Source organism: Ovis canadensis, chromosome 21 (genome assembly GCF_042477335.2).
Source record: "Ovis canadensis isolate MfBH-ARS-UI-01 breed Bighorn chromosome 21, ARS-UI_OviCan_v2, whole genome shotgun sequence".
Lineage (NCBI taxonomy): Eukaryota > Metazoa > Chordata > Mammalia > Artiodactyla > Bovidae > Ovis > Ovis canadensis.
In genome coordinates, this window is record NC_091265.1 from 42,392,157 (window position 1) to 42,413,142 (window position 20,986).

General features: G+C 41.8%; 3 pseudogenes; 1 reads left to right on the forward strand and 2 right to left on the reverse strand.

The window, feature by feature from the left end:
• Positions 1-3,946: 3,946 nt before the first annotated feature.
• LOC138427284 (olfactory receptor 6T1-like) lies at positions 3,947-4,870 on the reverse strand (annotated as a pseudogene).
• An 8,272-nt stretch (positions 4,871-13,142) lies between these two features.
• On the forward strand, positions 13,143-14,087 carry LOC138426430 (olfactory receptor 8B3-like; annotated as a pseudogene).
• A 2,121-nt stretch (positions 14,088-16,208) lies between these two features.
• Positions 16,209-19,697, reverse strand: LOC138426429 (serine/arginine repetitive matrix protein 1 pseudogene; annotated as a pseudogene).
• Between the last annotated feature and the right edge of the window lie 1,289 nt (positions 19,698-20,986).

The following is a 20,986-nucleotide window of genomic DNA, read 5'->3' on the forward strand; positions in this document are numbered from 1 at the left end:
TTCAGGATGGGGAACATGTGTATACCTGTGGTGGATTCATGTTGATGTGTGGCAAAACCAATACAATATTATAAAGTAATTAACCTCCAATTAAAATAAATAAATTTATATTAAAAAATGATGTGAGCAGTCCCTTGTTTAAAACTCTTCACCTTGCTTATATTTTCCTTTGTTGTGCAGAAGCTTTTAATTTTAATTAGATCCCATTTGTTTATTTTTGCTTTTATTTCCAGAATTCTGGGAGGTGGATCATAGAGGATCCTGCTGTGATTTATTTCTGAGAGTGTTTTGCCTATATTCTCCTCTAGGAGTTTTATAGTTTCTGATCTTACATTTAGATCTTTAATCCATTTTGAGTTTATTTTTGTGTACGGTGTTAGAAAGTGATCTAGTTTCATTCTTTTACAAGTGGTTGACCAGTTTTCCCAGCACCACTTGTTAAAGAGATTGTCTTTACTCCATTGTATATTCTTGCCTCCTTTGTCAAAGATAAGGTGTCCATATGTGTGTGGATTTATCTCTGGGCTTTCTATTTTGTTCCATTGATCTATATGTCTGTCTTTGTGCCAGTACCATACTGTCTTGATGACTGTGGCTTTGTAGTAGAGCCTGAAGTCAGGCAAGTTGATTCCTCCCGTTCCATTCTTCTTTCTCAAGATTGCTTTGGCTATTCGAGGCTTTTTGTATTTCCATACAATCTTGAAATTATTTGTTCTAGTTCTGTGAAAAATGTGGCTGGTAGCTTGACAGGGATTGCATTGAATTTGTAAATTGCTTTGGGTAGTATACTCATTTTCACTATATTGATTCTTCCGATCCATGAACATGGTATATTTCTCCATCTATTAGTGTCCTCTTTGATTTCTTTCATCAGTGTTTTATAGTTTTCTATATATAGGTCTTTAGTTTCTTTAGGTAGATATATTCCTAAGTATTTTATTCTTTTCATTGCAATGGTAAATGGAATTGTTTTCTTAATTTCTTTTTCTACTTTCTCATTATTCGTGTATAGGAATGCAAGGGATTTCTGTGTGTTGATTTTATATCCTGCAACTTTACTATATTCATTGATGAGCTCTAGTAATTTTCTGGTGGAGTCTTTAGGGTTTTCTATGTAGAGGATCATGTCATCTGCAAACAGTGATAGTTTTACTTCTTCTTTTCCAATCATCGCAGCACTGTTTATAATAGCCAGGACATGGAAACAACCTAGATGTCCATCAGCAGATGAATGGATAAGAAAGCTGTGGTACATATACACAATGGAGTATTACTCAGCCGTTAAAAAGAATTCATTTGAATCAGTTCTGATAGATGGATGAAACTGGAGCCAATTATACAGAGTGAAGTAAGCCAGAAAGAAAAACACCAATACAGTATACTAACACATATATATGGAATTTAGGAAGATGGCAATGACGACCCTGTATGCAAGTCAGGAAAAAAGACACAGATGGGTATAACGAACTTTTGGTCTCAGAGGGAGAGGGAGAGGGTGGGATGATTTGGGAGAATGGGAATTCTAACATGTATACTATCATGTAAGAAGTGAATCGCCAGTCCATGTCTGACGTAGGGTGCAGCATGCTTGGGGCTGGTACATGGGGATGACCCAGAGAGATGTTGTGGGGAGGGAGGTGGGAGGGGGGGGTCATGTTTGGGAACGCATGTAAGAATTAAAGATTTTAAAATTAAAAAAAATAAAAAATAAAAAATAAAAATACTGGAAACTTTAACTAGAAATACTTCTATTAAAAAAAAAAAATAAAACTCTTCAAAGGCTTTACATGTCCTTTAAAAAGAAAGAAAGAAAGATGCCTATAAATTGTATTGATAAGATCTTGTCTGCACTGACCTTAACCCACCTCCCCAGTTCCACTTCTTTACAGCATTTGTTTCTCTCAGCCACTTCTTTCTTTGCAAATACTGCTCACTTTCTCTGAATGCTCCTCCATTAATTTTTCCTGGTTAACCCCTTCTCAATCTCAGGCCTCAGTTTAAAGATCACTTCCTCAGAAATGTGCTGTTATTTGATCTTTTTTTTTTTATTTTTTTTTTATTTTTATTTTTTAAATTTTAAAATCTTTAATTCTTACATGCATTCCCAAACATGAACCCCCCTCCCACCTCCCTCCCCATAACATCTTTCTGGGTCATCCCCATGCACCAGCCCCAAGCATGCTGCATCCTGCGTCAGACATAGACTGGCGATTCAATTCACATGATAGTATACATGTTAGAATGTCATTCTCCCAAATCATCCCACCCTCTCCCTCTCCCTCTGAGTCCAAAAGTCCGTTATACACATCTGTGTCTCTTTCCCTGTCTTGCATACAGGGTCGTCATTGCCATCTTCCTAAATTCCATATATATGTGTTAGTATACTGTATTGGTGTTTTTCTTTCTGGCTTACTTCACTCTGTATAATCGGCTCCAGTTTCATCCATCTCATCAGAACTGATTCAAATGAATTCTTTTTAACGGCTGAGTATGTTATTTGATCTTTAATCCAAATTATTTGTCCTTATTACTCTCTTACAAAACTTAGCCTTTTTCTCAAAAACATTCCTCACAACTTACAACTACATGTTGACTTATGCATTTAAGATTTTTTTTTTTGTCAATCATCCCGATGATACTATAATTCCATCAAAGTGAAGCTATGTCTTCCTTGTTTTCTACAGTATCCCCCAAGGCTTAGTGCAGAGCCTAGATCAGGGAGCAGCAGCAGAGGTGGCTCTGGTGCAGCAGTGAGGAGTCATTTAGTCTCAGCTTTGTGCACAGCCTGACCCTAGACTTGCCCAGTCATGTGGGCAAGTGTCTCTTTAAAATGTGTGCCCTAGACATCTCCCTTGGCTCACCCTAGTCCTATCCCTACCTAGTTCAGTGCCTAAAACATATTATTTAATAGTATTTCTTAAATAAATGGTTATCCCCATATTTGGAGTCTATTAGGTAGACTTTGACTTGGGAATTAAAAATAGCTAAATATTTCTTGAAAGTCTCCTGGAGAGCAAGGAGATCAAGCCAGTCAATCCAAAAGAAGTCAACCCTGAATATTCACTGGAAGTACTGATGCTGAAGCTGTAGTTCCAGTCCTTTGGCCACCTGATAAGAAGAGCTGAGTCACTGGAAAAGACCCTGATGATGGGAAAGATTGAAGGCAGGATGAAAAGGGGATGGCAAAGGATGAGATAGTTGGATGGCATCACCAACTCGATGGACATGAGTTTGAGCAAGCTCTGGGATATGGTGAAGGACAGGGAAGCCTGGTGTGCTGCAGTCCATGGGGTCGGAAAGAGTCAGACATGACTGAGTGACTGAACAACAATAAATAGTTTTTTGGTCTCAGCATTTTTCTTATGTGAGATTATTTCAGGAGCTGCTAGTCACATAAAGAGTATAACACAGGAGAATCAAACAGCTAATAAATATTTGTTACCACAGCTAGAATTTGATTTTCCAATACAGGGATCCTGGGTAATCTTATTTGTCATATCCAGCCTAGATGCAAGGCCTCAGAGGGTCTTTACTCCCCTCTAAGCTGCAAATCTGAATCTCCATATTTTAGCATTTCCGTTTGGCTTTATGACTTACGATCTTGAAGCAGTAATAGGTGTGCTTAAGCACACACATGTGAGGAAAAGAGGAGCAGCCTCCGTGAATGGAGGCTACATGTTTAAGCACCTCAAAAGAAACATGTCATCACCAGAAGTTTGAAACTTGACCAAATGGATCAGCTTTCTCTGTGTGAAGGTGGAGGCAAGGAAGATTCAAAGGAGGAAAGCGAAGGCTAATCTCCACATTGCATATTTATGAAGACGTATTTCATTATCTGAGAAACATACAAGGTATTGCCTGTGTGACCTGAACTTCAAATATTTGCCCACTGTAGTAGGAATATCTCCTTTTACACGTGACCCTCATGGTGTCTCGCAGCCATGGGTCAGTTCCACCTGAGGCCATCTCTCAGGGCTCATCTCACCTTCTCATTGCAGAGACTGAAGGTGAACAGTTTCAGGAGGGGCATGATGATATAATTCAGGACCGAGGCCCCTTTGTTGAACAGCATGGACTGAGTCTCTGGCAGATGGATGTCGAGAAAAATGGAGCTGCTATAAGAGATGACCACCACTGTAAGGTGTGAAGCACAAATGAAGAACACTTTCTTTCACTCAGCAGTTGTGGGGACCCTGAGAACAGTGGAAAGAATGCAGATATAGGAAACTGAGGTCAGAGCCAGCGAGCCCAGCAACACTGATGTGGAGAGCACGAAAGCCAGCAGCTCCAGTAGGCAAGTGTCTCCACAAGAGAGCCTCAGGAAGGGCCAACTGTCACAAGAGAAGTGGACAATACCACTGGGGTCACAGAGTGGTAGGCTGACCATGAAGATGGAGTGGCAGAGGACACAGAGAAACCCAGCTAGCCAGGAGGCCAGCTCAAGTTGGGAACAGACATGACCACCCATCAGGGTCTCATAGCAGAATGGGTCTACAGATTGCCAGGAAACGATCCAGAGACACGACAGCTGAGATGAAGAAGTTGGTGGTGCCTAGGAGGAAGTAGGGGTAGGACTGGATGATGCAGCTGGCGACTGAGATGGAGTGGTCCCCTGGGAGGATGACAAGCATCTTGGGAACCACAACAGACATGAGCAGCAGCTCCGGGAAGGACAGGTTCCATAGGAAGAAGGATGCCTGTGTGTGCAGGCATTGGTCCATCCAGCTGAATCCAGTGATGAGTAGGTTGCCTGTGGTAGTTACAGTGCAGACCACCAGCGGCCTTAGGAAAACAGGAACTGCAGAATATTGCTTCTGGGGAAACCCAGGGGGACAAACCCTATTACCTGAATCCAGTTTTTAGGGCTCATTTCCAGGCATCCACAGGGTAAATGGAACAGAAATTCATAACTGGTCCACAGCTACCAATCCTTCAATCAATCAATGACATAATATCTCATGCTTAGCAATTTCTTACATTCTGACACTAAATCTGTATTTCTGCCTGTGGGTTACTTACAAAAAGAGAAACAGATTGTGATAGCAGTCAGAATACCAGTAATAACACAGATGATATTGAGCACTAATTACTTATCAGGAAATTTTACAGCCAGTATCTCCTCTCTCATCTGCCCTTAAAGACAGGTAGTGCTGTGCTTATCTTGCAGATAAGGAAAGGATGACTGACATTTAAGGAACTCTTTTATGATCACTCAGAGTCAGAGGCACGATTTCATGCCAAGTCTCTGGCTCCAGTACACATACTACTGGACCTATTTCACTGAGGCCGGGGACTACAAGAGTACTGTGGATTCAGGGGAATCAAGAAGAGTAGAGGGGTTAGAGAACACCTTACAGAATAAATGCACCTCGAAGAAAATCTTATTGGTATTAAGAACTCTTCTTTTAGTGTTTGAAGTCCTTCTGTGTCCTGGCTTAATATAAAAATAATAGAATAAGAGTTTGGGTTTTCAGTGTCTTTACAGATTTTATTTTTCTTAATTAGCCAGAGAGCCATATTGGATTGGACTGTTCAGAGCCCCTATCCTATCATAAGGTGTTTTTTTTTTTTTAAACCAAGACTTCCCTCTTTAGGTTAGAAATAATCCCTCTTCCTAACCTAAACAGGGAAGTCTTGGTTAAAAAAAAAAATCAACAACAACAACAAAAAAAGTTGGCTCAGTGGTAAAGAATCCGTCTGTCAGTGCAGGAGATCTAAGAGATGTGGGTTCAATCCCTGGGTCAGGAAGATCCCCCAGAGAAGGAAATGGCAACCCAATCCAGTATTCTTGCCTGGAGAATTCCATGGACAGAGGAGCCTGGTGGGCAACAGGCCACGGGGTTGCAAAGAGTCGGACGTGACTGAGTGACTGAGCATGCACTTGTGCATGCTTCAATAAAGCTGAAAAAACAAGTGTACATTTTTTAGCCCAAGGACCAGGAAGGGCGCAGCCAAGTAAGAGAAAATTTTAGTACAATAACCACCATACCATAGACCAACCCCAGGGAAAACCTGAGGCTCCCCCTCCATGACAGCAAAGTTCAAATAAGAATCCGTAGACTCCCTCCCTCACAGGATGTAATGATTGCCCCAATACTTTCTCTGGTGGTAGAATCAGAGAATGCTATGTAGAGTCAGAGCTTTGATTCTTGCTGGGTGACAAGAGCTCCCTACGTGGTGTGAGCGGAGGCCACTGAGGGAGCCTGATCTTCCATCAATACCCATCAGTAATGAGGGAGTCCTTGTCCTCCATGAGGTCATGTCAGAGGAGGACTTAAGGGGAATCAAGCCTGTTATCACTGTCCGCTTGCAATGACTGACATCCTATTGCCTGTTGGCTCAGATGGTAAAGCATTTGCCTGTAATTCAGGAGACCCAGGTTCAACCCCTGGGTAGGGGAGATACCCTGAATAAAGGAATCAAAGCCCCCACTCCAGCATTCTTGCCTGGATAATCCCATGGACAGTGGAGCCTGGCAGGCTACAGTCCATGGGGTTGCAAAGAGTTGGACACTGAGTGACTAATCCACACACCCTTGCCTGTCAGATGAGACCATGAGGGGAAGCAAAATAACAACCCTCACTCAGCAGTGAGTGGACTTGTTCCTCCAGGCACAGCAATATCAAAGAAAAGTAGCTAAGCAAAAGGTTTAAATAAAATCTAAAGTCTCATAATATAATTTGCAAAGTGCCCGGGTTTCAGAAAAAAATGTTTTTTTTCATGAAGAATAAAGAAGATCTCAAATTCAGTGCAAAAAGGACAAGAAATACATGTTACATGACAGAGATGTTAGAATTATTTGACAAAGATTTCATAGCAGCCATTGTAGAAATTCTTCACTGAGCAGTTACAAGCATGTGAAACAAATTTTTATAAAAGAAAACCTCAGCCAAAAAATAGAAGATACAATGTTATACTGTGTATGCTTCTATTAATTAATACAACATAAATCTTGAAATGATAAATTTGTAGAAATGGAGAACCTGGTTGGTCATGATTGCCAAAGGTTTAGAGAAGAATAGGATAGGAAGAAAGTGGGCGTGGCTTTGAAAGGAAAAGTTGGCGTGGTGGTTGGATGGCATCATTGACTCAATGGGCATGAGTTTGAGTAAACTTCGGGATTTGGTGATGGACAGGGAGGGCTGGTGTGCTGCAGTCCGTGGGGTCGCAAAGAGTCAGACACGACTGAGCAACTGATGAGAGAAAAAGTGGATGTTGAAGGGAACATGAAGAAGCCCTGTGGCAATGGTAGAAACAGTCAGTATTTTGACTGAATCAATGTCAATGACAGAGTTGTGATATTTTAAAAAAATTAGTAGCAGTCATCTGTATAAAACTAGTATCTGATAACTTGCTTTATTTTGCTTAAAAATTATAATATAACCTCAGTTATACATTTAATTTTGAAAATATATTAGTTAATATTTCTGGGTGATTGTAGCTTGTTAGCTTAGTGTCACATAATCCTGCCAATTAAAAATCCATTTAGTTAAAATACATCTTTATGTTTTATGCATCTTTATGGTATAGTATAAATTTTTTATTACCACTGACTTTGACAAGTTAGAACATATTGGGGTTGAGATACTTAAAAAGGAGTCAAGAATAAATAAAACTGAATGTATAATTTTTATGAATATTTCCACTATTTTCAGAGTTTTTCTTCTGCTTGTAGTAACACTACAGTTTATCCAAACATCTAGGCTACTACTTTTGGGAATTTTTTTTTGTCTTCTAGCATCTTTGTGAGAAGTCCTGATGCATCTTTCCTTGGAATATATCTCAGTGAGAGGGTGAACTTGTGAGAGTTACACCTGAATTACGCTAACCTGATGGTAATGGAGAGAGAAGAAAGGAAGGGAATGAGAATTTTGCTGTGTAAGGATAATCTCAGAATTGCTCTATATTAATTGCGTGTTTGCTTATATTTACAGTGGCAAAGATGAAAGAATGATTTTTCAACTCTAGTTTAGAACCCTGGCATATAATTCTTCTTGCAATGTGATTTGATATACTATAAAATTAGAGGAAGTATTTCTGTCTATTGTATTGCCTAAATAAGATTTTTAAACTTTTCATAGAAAACACATTTTAATAAAGTTCCAAGTTCTTTATCATTGCTGAGGTCAAGGAATGCCTACCTTGTGGGACAGAGTTCAACTTTGGCTTGAGGAATTTTTGGTACCGTAGTAATTGTGAAGGGTCTGAGAAAAATGATTGGGATTCATTTTAGTGATGATCGGGTCTCATTTTAGTGATGATCGGGTTTAAGAGATTATCCTAAGTATAATACTCACAATTTGGGGAATTTCTCAAGTATTCTACCCTCTGCTCTTTTTCTCTTTCAGTTCAGTTCAGTTCAGTTCAGTTGTTCAGTTGTGTCCAACTCTTTGCGACCCCATGAATTGCAGCACGCCAGGCCTCCCTGTCCATCATCAACTCCCGGAATTCACTCAGATTCACGTCCATCGAGTCAGTGATGCCATCCAGCCATCTCATCCTCTGTCATCCCCTTCTTCTCCTGCCCTCAATCCCTCCCAGCATCTAAGTCTTTTCCAAAGAGTCAACTCTTCACATGAGGTGGCTAAAGTACTGGAGTTTCAGCTTTAGCATCATTCCTTCCAAAGAAATCCCAGGGCTGATCTCCTTCAGAACGGACTGGTTGGATCTCCTTGCAATCCAAGGGACTCTCAAGAGTCTTCTCCAACACCACAGTTCAAAAGCACCAATTCTTTGGTGCTCTGCCTTCTTCACAGTCCAACTCTCACATCCATACATGACCACAGGAAAAACCACAGCCTTGACTAGATGGACCTTAGTCGGCAAAGTAATGTCTCTGATTTTGAATATGCTATCTAGGTTGGTCATAACTTTTCTTCCAAGGAGTAAGCGTCTTTTAATTTCATGGCTGCAGTCACCATATGCAGCAATTTTGGAGACCCCCAAAATAAAGTCTGACACTATTTCCTCTGTTTCCCCATCTATTTCCCATGAAGTGATGGGACCGGATGCCATGATCTTCATTTTCTGAATGTTGAGCTTTAAGCCAACTTTTTCACTCTCCTCTTTCACTGTCATCAAAAGGCTCTTCAGTTCCTCTTCACTTTCTGCCATAAGGGTGGTGTCATCTGCATATCTGAGGTGATTGATATTTCTCCCGGCAATCTTGATTCCAGCTTGAGTTTCTTCCAGTCCAGCATTTCTCATGTTGTACTCTGCATATAAGTTAAACAAGCAGGGTGACAATATACAGCCTTGACTCCTTTTCCTATTTGGAACCAGTCTGTTGTTCCATGTCCAGTTCTAACTGTTGCTTCCTGACCTGCATATAGATTTCTCAAGAGGCAGGTCAGGTGGTCTGGTATTCCCATCTCTCTCAGAATTTTCCACAGTTTATTGTGATCCACACAGTGAAAGGCTTTGGCATAGTCAATAAAGCAGAAATAGATGTTTTTCTAGAACTCTCTTGCTTTTTCCATGATCCAGTGGATGTTGGCAATTTGATCTCTGGTTCCTCTGCCTTTTCTAAAACCAGCTTGAACATCTGGAAGTTCACGGTTCAAGTATTGCTGAAGCCTGGCTTGGAGAATTTTGAGCATTACTTTACTAGCATGTGAGATGAGTGCAATTGTGCAGTAGTTTGAGCATTCTTTGGCATTGCCTTTCTTTGGGATTGGAATGAAAACTGACCTTTTCCAGTCCTCTGGCCACTGCTGAGTTTTCCAAATTTGTCGGCATATTGAGTGCAGCACTTTCGCAGCATCATCTTTCAGGATTTGAAATAGCTCCACTAGAATTCCATCACCTCCACTAGCTTTGTTCATAGTGATGCTTTCTAAGGCCCACTTGACTTCACATTCCAGGATGTCTGGCTCTAGATGAGTGATCACACCATTGTGACGACCTGGGTAGTGAAGATTTTTTGTGTATAGTTCTTCTGTGTATTCTTGCCACTTCTTCTTAATATTTTCTTCTTTTTCTCTTTACTTTTTCTTATTTAGTTTACCTAACCCCATGGCTTTAATCTTTATGGAAACAATCCTCAAACCTTCTCATGTTCTGACCTTTCTTCTTAATTTTAGCCTTTGTTGTTCAGCTGCTAAGTCATGTCAGACTTTTTACCACCCCATGGACTGCAGCACACCAGGCTTCCCTGTGTTGAACTATCTTTCAGAATTTGCTCAAACTCATGTCCATTGAGTTGATGATGCCATCCGACAAAGCCCTTTAGCTTTAGTTAGGCATTTGCCCAATTGTACACTTTTACTTGGTTGTACCCTGGTGGCTCAGCTGGTAAAGAATTCGCCTGCAATGTGGGAGACCTTGGGTTCTATCCCTGGGTTGGGAAGATCCCCTGTAGAAGGGAAAGTCTACCCACTCCAGTATTCTGGCTCAGAGAATTGCATGGACATGTAGTCCATCTGAAAGAGATGGGACCCGCCTCTTGAGAAATCTATATGCAGGTCAGGAAACAATATTTAGAACTGGACATGGAACAACAGACTGGTTCCAAACAGGAAAAAGAGTGCATCAAGGCTGTATATTGTCACCATGCTTATTTAACTTATATGCAGAGTACATCATGAGAAATGCTGGGCTGGATGAAGCACAAGCTGGAATCAAGATTGCCGGGAGAAATATCAATCACCTCAGATATGCAGATGACACCACCCTTATGGTAGAAAGTGAAGAAGAACTAAAGAGCCTCTTGATGAAAGTGAAAGAGGAGAGTGAAAAGGTTGGGTTAAAACTCAACATTCAGAAAACTAAGATCATGGCATCTGGTTCCATCACTTCATGGAAAATAGATGGAGAAACAGTGGAAACAGTGTCAGACTTTATTTTTGGGGTCTCCAAAATCACTGCATATGGTGACTGCAGCCATGAAATAAAAAGACACTTACTCTTTGGAAGAAAAGTTATGACCAACCTAGACAGCATATTAAAAAGCAGAGAGTTTACTTTGCCAACAAAGGTTAATATAGTCAAGGCTATGGTTTTTCCAGTAGTCATGTATGGATGTGAGAGTTAGACTATAAAGAAAGCTGAACACCGAAGAATTGATGCTTTTGAACTGCAGTGTTGGAGAAGTCTCTTGAGAGTCCCTTGGACTGCAAGGAGATCCACCCAGTCCATTCTGAAGGCAATCAGTCCTGGGTGTTCTTTGGAAGGACTGATGTTAGAGCTGAAACTGCAATATTTTGGCCACTTGATGTGAAGAGCTGACTCATTTAAAAAGACCCTGATGTTGGGAAAGATTGAAAGCAGGAGGAGAAGGGGATGACAGAGGATGAGATAGTTCGATGGCATCACCAACTCAATGGACATGAGTTTAAGTAAACTCCAGGAGTTGGTGATGGACAGGGAGGCCAGATGTGCTGTGATTCATGGGGTCAGAAAGAGTTGAACACGACTGACTGAGCAACTGAACTGAACCGACTGACAATTGTAACAGCCTCCTATCGCTGACCTGCCTCCAGTCTTTCTTACTCTAGTCTGTCCTGCCAGTGCCCACATTATTACTCTTTCTGAGTCAGCATTTTGATTATTTCAAACCTCTGTCAAATAAGAAATGATTTTGAATGGTTCCTAATGATCTCCCTAATGAGCTGACCTTGATTTGAGCATTTGGAAGCTTCCTGTACTGATCTGAATTTGCTTTCTGATCTGAGTCTATGCTGCAGACTTCCAAGAAGAGGCACTGGGGCCCCTGTAAGAGCTGTGGAAGTCGTCTGTGTGACATTCAGGGAGGACAGAAACTTGTATTTTCTCTGAGTTCAGTAACTTTGATCTACAAGGCTTATATATGGCCACTAAAAGTTTACTGATGACCTTCACATACCTTACTGGTGTTTGTCCAGTCCCACACTTAGGCCTACGAGGAAAATCACTGATACTATATAAGCCTTTGCCCATGGGGCAGTACTTCTGTTGTGGTATCCAGTCTTGGTCCCTAGGGAAATGAGGAAAAGGGGTTCTCATTCATTCATTTTTTATTAAATGAATATTTATTTAATACCTACTGTATATGTGTGGTTTTACTCTAAATTGCTACAAAAACAGTACTGAACAAAACAGGCAAAATCTCTGCCCTTATGGAACTTAGGTTTAAATGCATGCGAATGTATGAATGTATGTGTTTGTGTTGTGAGAAGACACCTCAAATAAACAAATAAGTGACTAGTGTTTCTTAAGAGCTGTGGATGCAGGAAAAGTCACTGCTTTTCCATTTGAGGATGTGCTCCATTTGGCAACAAACCAAAATGTATGCAAAATGGGTTACTTCCAATACACACTGTTATTCTAGAGAACTTGGCTTAAATGCAGAGTGGGTAATTTCTCTTTCTTACAAATCATATCTCTGGGGAAAACACAATGAAAACCTAAAACTTCTTAGTCAAGTCCCTAGGATTTCCCAATTTACAATAACCCCTGGGTCATATTAGCAGGTGGCTCCCTGGGCACCAGCAGATGATATTTCCACCCCCTAGTCTGGAGAGGACACTCTGGCAGAGCCACCATCAGAAATCATGACCTGTAACTCATGTCACCTTAGAGCCTGGTGTACTGAGGTCTGTGCTCTGACTCTCTCAGCCCAAAACACACTCAAAACAAACAAACAAAAACAGCAAAGAAGAAGAATTTCTGTTCTGGGATGTTCATCTCTAAAATTCATCAGAACCACTTGAGAATAAGAAAGCAGAGTTAGCAAGCCCCAACACTGAAGTCTCTGTGCAGAAGGGTGAGTGTTGAATTTTATCTGTCCAGTTACTTATCTTCCAAACCTCATCTGTGGAAGCCAAGGATCCCCTGAAATGACAGCTTTCTCTCTGCTGAGATGACCACTGATCATTGGGTGGGCCTGGTAAACTGTCAGGGCAGAAGTGGAGCAGAGATGCTGTTGTCATAAGGTTCAGGGTCATTGAATCTTATCCTATAGAACTTGCCCGATAGTGTTTTTAATACACGTCTTTAAAAATTCCCTCAGCCTTTATACAAAGAAGAAGAAGAAAAAAAAAGGATACAGAGGGGTAGGCTGGGGTTCCTTCTCACATTCTGGGTCTCAGCCTCATTAGAGTGGGGTTGGGTGGAGAGAGCGGGGCACTCATTTTAACGTTACCCTCTGTCCTGTTCCCACAGGTATGTCCTAGGGAAGAATGGCCCCAGGGAACGAATCTTCAGTGACCGAGTTTATCCTGCTGGGTTTAACACAGCAGCCAGAACTCCAGCTGCCTCTCTTTTTCATTTTCTTACCAATTTATGTGGTCACTGTGGTGGGGAATGTTGGCTTGATTATTCTTATTGGTCTGAACCCTCACCTGCACACTCCCATGTACTACTTTCTCTTCAACCTTTCCTTCATTGATCTCTGCCACTCCTCTGTCATTACCCCTAAAATGCTGATGAGTTTTGTAAGCCAGAACATCATCCCTTATGCAGAGTGCATGACTCAGCTCTGCTTCTTCTCCTTCTTTGTTATTGATGAGTGCTATATTTTGACGTCAATGGCCTATGACCGATACGTGGCCATCTGTAAGCCACTGCTGTACAAGGTCTCCATGTCCCATCAGGTCTGCCTCATGCTGACAGTGGGTGTATACGCGATGGGGCTTGTGGGTGCCATGGCCAACACTGGGTGCATGCTGCGACTCTCCTTCTGTGATGGAAACATCATCAATCATTACATGTGTGACATTCCTCCTCTCCTCCAGCTCTCTTGCACAAGCACCTCCATCAATGAGCTGGAGATTTTCATTGTGGTGGGTGTCAATGTCATAGTGCCCAGTATCACCATTTCCATTTCTTACGCCTTGATCCTCTTGAACATCCTTCACATCCGTTCTGCAGAGGGCAGGTCCAAAGCCTTCAGTACCTGCAGCTCCCACATAATTGTGGTTTCTCTTTTCTTTGGATCAGCAACATTCATGTATCTTAAGCCTTTTCCTGCTGGGTCTCTGGATGAAGATAAAGTGTCCACAGTTTTTTACACAATTGTGGGGCCAATGGTGAATCCTTTCATCTACAGTTTGAGGAACAAAGATGTCCAAGTTGCACTGAGTAAGACTTTGAGGAAAAGGGTGGTCTGAATAGAAATTGTGTTAGCTATTGATGTCAAATTTTAGTAAGGGCACACAGTGTATGATGATATGGAGAAAAGAGAAAGGAATTAAAATTAAAAAGCAGGTGATTTAAATAAAAAGAGAAGCAAAGTTTTTTATGAAAACCACTTTATAAGGAAAGACAGTATAAAGAAGAGGAGAATCAGCCATTCATCCTTTCATAGAAAGTAGGAAAGTATTGGGTTGGACAAAAATTGTTCAACCCTATAATTCATTCTGTCATGCTCCAGCTTATTTTCAGAGAGTATAAGGTTTTAAGTAGAAAAAAGTGAATGATGATGAATCCAGAAACAGTAAGGTTGTGAGATTTTTGACTAAGGTATGTCCAGAACTCCTGTGAAGCTTTGTCAAGGACATTTGGACTTTGTGAATTTCAGATTCAGTAAGTTACTCATTTATTTAATAAACCTTTATTGAAAGTGCTGGAGAGTATTTTGTCTGGTAGATTCCTTTGTTTCTCAGAAAAGAAGACTAGGAAAATGCTTCTCTCACCATTGTCTCTATCTTCTCAATTTAGTCTTAAGAAAACATGGTAAAGAGAGATTGTCTTTTGATCTCAGTTCCTAAGGACAGAAAACCTCAGATAACTATTTACAGCAGTCAGGAATGAAAAAGGTAATGTTTTATTTTATGTAAAATATATCTATTCTGCATACGGTAATGTGTATATTTCCATGTTTCTCTCAATTTGTCCCACCCTCTCCTTCCCCTACTGTGTCAACAAGTCTGTTCCCATGTCTGCATCTCCACTGCTGCCCTGAAAAGAGGTTTGTCAGTACCATCTTTCTAGATTCCATATGATGTGTTAATGCACAATATTTGTCTTTCTCTTTCTAACTTACTTCACTCTGTATAACAGGCTCTAGGTTCATCCACTTCATTAAGACTGACTCAAATGCATTCATTTCTTTAATAGCTGAGTAATATTCTATTGTATATATATGCACCACTATTTCTGTATCCATTCATCTGTCAGTGGACATCTAGGTTACTTCCATGTCCTAGCTATTGTAAAAAGTGCTGTCATGAACATTGGGGTACATGTGTCTCTTTCAGTTAGATTTTCAAAGGGTATATGCCCAGTATTCATAGTTACTTATATTTTTACTATAATGCTGCCATATAGTTTTATTACAATGATTCAGGTGTCCTGGGGTAACTGAAGGTCTCTGAAACTTTTAAAGAAGGAAGGGAGAATTGTGTGCTTCCAGAACTTATCCTCCAGTTGTGTATATGGCCAAATAAGAGGGAGTATGTGAGAAAAGCTAGAATTGTTACTGGAATCATTACATTTCAGCATATAGTTCAATAAAAACCTCAAAAGTACCTGAACTTGCGTGGTGGCTAAGGGAAAAGGATGGAATTCAGTGTGGCTGTAGACCCTAGTGCTGAGCATGTGAGAAACATTAGGGACAATCGGAAGGCTTTCACCGGAGAACAATGTAACTTACAGAGTTATTTATGCAGTGCCTACTGTGTGAGTTAAAGTCGCTCAGTCATGTCTGACTCTTTGTCATGGACTACACAGTCCATGGAATTCTCCAGGCCAGTATAATACTGGAGTGGGTAGCCATTTCCTTCTCCAGAGGATCTTCCCAACCCAGGGATCGAACCCAGGTCTCTCACATTGCAAGAGGATTCTTTACCAGGTGAGCCACAAGGGAGGTCCCTGCACTATTTACAGCAGTACAAGAGAAGTGGTAAATAAGACAGAAGAGATGTTAGTCCTCATTTATAATTTATAAGGAGACACAGGAATTAAAGAGAAAAATGGTGAGTGTTATGATGGAGGATCCACAGAAACTTTGGAGAACATATATGAAGACAGCTGGCATTATTTGACTATATACTACATGCCAGGTACTCTTCTAACCATTTTTTTTTTTAAATTTAGAAATTTATTCTGTTTAATCCACAAGCTTTATATAGCTTTAGTTAAAAAAAAAAACAGAAACAAAAACAAAACAAAAACAGTGAAAACAAGACACTATTTCAAAGTCTGGGCCCTTCCAGCTTTCCAAATACAAGAGCTCTGAAAGTTGTATATACCGACTGGAACAAGACAAAATTATGAATGGAGCCATGACATTTCATGAAACAAAATTTTATGTAACTGAAGGATCCTTCCTGGGGCTAATTAATTGCCTTTACAAAAAAAGAGAAGAGAATGAAATTCCAATGTTCCAAATCAACTTGTTACACATCTATATAAACCCACAGTGTCCTGGCAAACAACATGCTTTCATTTTCTGTCTCATCTTAGAGCTCGAATCCTGATTCATTTCAGCAGAGACTCCACAGGCAACAGGAAAGATCGTGGCATTAAAATATTCATTTATACTTGTGTGGTAGTTCAACAGTGGTCTTATTTCTGGGCAAGCTTGCAAACCATCAAGGTTGAAAGCATCATAACTTAAATGGGTGCTAAGACTCAAATGAGAAAAAGGAAAAAGGAAAGAAAAAGTAGAAAGAAAAACCTCTGGGAATAGCCAGGGGTACTTAAAGGAACCATAAGAATGCCAACAATATTTAAACCCCCTTTTTTAAAAAGGGGATTTTTCTTTTTTGGCTTAAAATATTTCACTCTAAACGAATTTATGTCAGCTGTCAATGAAAGAATGTCACTAATACACTGTGGACACCTTTTGCAATGTAAATCCATGCCCTTTTTTTTACATGGTGAACTTCAACCTAGCAATTATTACAACAAATGTTATAGTCTAAAGCTCAAACACATTTTAGCAATTTTGAAATTGAATTGCGTACAAACCAAATAAAATTTACATCGTAACAAACATTTCCACCTAGGACTGTGGGGACACTTGAGCCTTCCGCATTGATCTCAGGGCCTTTTCACGCAGGTGCTTTTCTAAGTCATCAAGGTTATCTTCAGCCTCACTTTCAGTCTCCTTCTTAGGCTCTGGCTCTGCCTCTGGTTCTTCCTGTGCTGATGTGGTTGTGGGAGCAGCTACAGCTGCAGGGGTTACAGCAGCCGCAGCAGCGGCAGCTACAGCCTTCTCCTTCTTGTGTTTTTTGTGCTTCTTGTGCTTCTTATCCTTTTTGTGTTTCTTGTCCTTCTTTTTCTTCTTTTTCTTTCCACCTCCTTCTGGGTCTGAATTCCTTGCCGGTGATGGGCTTGGTGTTGGGCTTTTAGCCTTTTTAACCGGTACCGCTGGTGACCAGTTGGTGGAGGGTGACTGAGACTGGACAGGTGACGGAGGTGCTGGGGGCTTTTTAGCTGCTGGCTCAGGAGATCCCGAGACAGATCGGGAAGATGAGACCCTCCTTACCGACTGAGGGCTTGGTGAGGCAGCTTTTTTTATCTTTTTGGGTTCCGGAGTCCTGGAGACTCTCCTAATGGGCCTAGAACTTGGAGATGGGGACTGCCTTCTTTGGGGTGACGATGATGCTCCTCTTCGAACAGGTGGAGGACTTGAGGTCTGAGGAGCGCGAGGCCGTGGTGAGGGCGAATGCCGTTTGTTTGGCTGCGGTGACCGGGCCTCCCGGGCAGATCGGCTTGGGGAAGACCCTTTCCTATGCTTTGATGACAATGAAGGCGAACGTCTCTTGGTGACTGGGGGGCTTCTTTGTTTGGGAGGTGGTGAATGGGAGACCCGACGCTTTGGTGGTGGAGATGGTGATGCCCTTCGTTTAGGAGGGGGAGGGGGCGAAGCCGTTCTTCTCTTTGGAGGTGGAGAAGGAGAGTATCTCCTCTGTATTGGAGGAGAGTATCTTCTTGGGGAAGGTGAGCGACGACGTGGAGGAGGAGACGGAGTCCTTCGTCGTGGTGGTGGTGTGGGAGACCTGCGTCGACGAGGCGGAGGAGCAGGAGAAGGAGAACGTCGCCTTCTGGCGGGCGGTGGGGAGGGGCTTCTCCTCCGTCTACCACTTTTAGTCATTGGCGATTGCCATCGCTTTCCCATCTGCATCCGAGGGGAAGCCTCCTTCTGGCGCTTTCGAGGTGATGGAGAGGCACTCCGGGAAGGGGAATGTCTCCGTCGCCTGCCTACCTCACCATTCTTCACATGGGACCTTTTGGGTCGTTCATCTTCTGAGGAAGAGGAGGAGCCAGAATCAGACGAAGACTGCTGGTTCTGTCGTCTATACTGGCGCCTCTGCTGCACAGAATCTGCTGCAGCCATTTTGCCACCTTTATCTTCTTCCGATTCAGATAACTCTACTTTCCGAGGCTTCGGTGCTGGTGAAGGGGATTCTCTTTTCTCAGTACCTTTATGTTTTGTCACTTTACCTGAAGTTCTCCCTGGAGAGACAGAAACACGACTTTTCCTTGTACGGTTTGACTGCTGGGGTGTTGGGGAATGACGAGTTTTTGGCGGCGGAGTAGCTGGAGGTGATGGCCTATGCCTTCGCCTCGGAGGACTTGCTGAAGGAGATAACCTACGAGCTTTTCGAGGAGGGCTGGATGTCCTCTTCGGAGGCTTCTTTGGCGGGGACCGGGAACGAGACGAAGAAGATGATGAACTACTCCCAGACAAGGATGCCGACGAACGCCTTCTTCGTCTCACTGGAGATCTACTCCTTCTATGCCTTGGTGGAGGAGGCATTCGTCTCGGTGGGGTCCTTCTTCGAGGAGATGGCCGTCTTCTTGGGCTTGGCCGCCTTCTAGGTGAGTAAGATCTTGATCGAGATCTATGGCGCCTTCTTGGTCTAGTATGAGAAGGAGAGCGAGAACGTGTCCGGGATCTTGACTTTGAACGTGACCGAGATCTTGGGTCTTTTCCTTTTCCTTTTTGGAGTTTTTCTCTGGAGAAGGTTCTTTAGGCTCTAGTACTGGTTCAGTCTTGGGAACTTTCAGGATGTCACTAGTAGAAGTGGCCTCTTGTACTGAAGCTTCTTTTACTTTCACTGATGGCTCTGGGAGCTCTGGAGTTTTTTCCTTCTTCTCTGGAGCAGGGGAAGGACTCCGGCTTTTGGTTCTGTGACGGGGAGACCGAGAATGACTGCGCTTTCTCTCTCTCCTGACAGGGGAAGATCGTCTTCTAGGGGAAGGAGATCTGGACTTGCGTCTTCTTGGGCTTCGAGACCGCTCCCTTTTTTCTCTGCTGCTTTCTTTTTCTTCTTTATCCCTCTTATCCTTGTCTTCATCTTGCTTTTTCATAGATGCCAACTTTTCTTGTTCAATCTGTCTCTGTTTTATTTCTTCCTTCTTCAGTTCTAGGAAAGCAGAAGGGATTCCAGCGATGTTTTTTTGTGCACTTAAGAGTAGGGGCCACAGTTCTCCCATAAATTCTCTAGCATTTTTTCCATTCAAAAACCTGGTCAGGTTGATTTGCATCATTTTCGAATCTGGATTCTTCACTTCCAGCTGGTTGAATATAAACTCAATCACAACATCATCTTCAAACCCAAGGATTTCCGTTACTCGTTTTGTTATCCAAGGCTTTATAACCTCCAAATTTACTTTGCTCATGTCCACCTTTTTTTCTAGGCATTCTGCGAATTTCAGCTGCTTCAGTAGCTTCTTCTGTTTGTTGCTGAACCGATTATCCTGTTCTGCACTTGTTCCGCGGAAGAATCCCGCGTCCATCTTGCTGCCTCGCTCGGAGATCGCTCCCTATCCCCTCTTCTAACCATTTTTTTTTGCATTTTTTTTCACTTAATCATCAAGATAACCCAATGAAGGAGATGCTATTATTATCATCAATATTTTAGGAATTATGAACCTGAGGCATGGAGAGTTAATCACTGTGTCCAAGTTAGTAAGCATGGGGGTAGGCCTCAAACTCATACCGTCTAACTCTATAGCCCCCACTCTTTTCTACTATGAGAAATGATTGATGACCTCAGTTAATGAAATAATACAGTTAAGGACCCAGCTGGAACCTCAGGTAGATATTTCCAGTAGGTGTTTAAAATGTAAAAAATTTAGTAGGGAGAAAGGCATTTAGCATTTTCTTTTTGAGATAATCCATGAGAGACAACAAGTGAAGTGAATTACTAGAGGCTTTGTAAAATTTCAAGTAGAGATGTGAAGAAACCCATAGGTAGACTCTGGAAAATTTCCTCTTAGGATCTGGGAAGACACAGAGAAAGAACCTGTACAATAGATTTTTCTAAAGTGATGAAGATGATAGGAAGATGGGAGCTTACTTTTGCCTCTTCCTTGGGGGATGTACAATCCCTGGAGTGATGTGTAAACTGGATTAAAATATTGAGTCCCTAAGGACCTAGATAGAGAACATGGTAAATGTAACTCCCTTACTTCTTTTTTACATATAGAATCTATTCCCTGGGGAGAGACTGAGCAAGCTTCCACCCTGTTTATAAGCAAGTGCGCGGCATCATTAAACTCACAGTCCGTCTTCCGTTTATTATCAAGTGGCAAACCTGATAACAACGCTGTGAAATTTTCCTTGCTGAGTGAGAAGACTCAAAGTCATAATTAGAAGTCAATATTTGTAGTTCAGAAAGATTTTTGGGGCATATCTGAAATTAAGTCTGGGCTGCTCAGACTTTTCATTTTAGAATCAAATGAACCAGAGCCTCAGACCGGACACTGCCTTTCCAGGACAAACACCAAGGGAGAGCTCTAAGGTTTCTGGCCACATAAGGGTGAGTTCCTAAATTCTGTTGACATCAGATCTGCCACTTTCCTGTCTCCCCCTCTCCCCACCATTTTGTGCAGTCATGAGATTCAAGCGAAACTCTTAGGAGACTATACTGAAGGGGATCAGAGAGTGTTCAGAGGTGGGGAGGTGCAGAAGTATCTCAGTCAGTAAGTTCCTTTTCTATGGACAGACTCTCACTCTTCTACTTGGGCAATAACTAAACCTCCTCTAGCCTTCGGTCCCTTAGTCTTTGGTTAGAGACAATCTTCTTGGTTCCAACTCACACCAGATCTAATC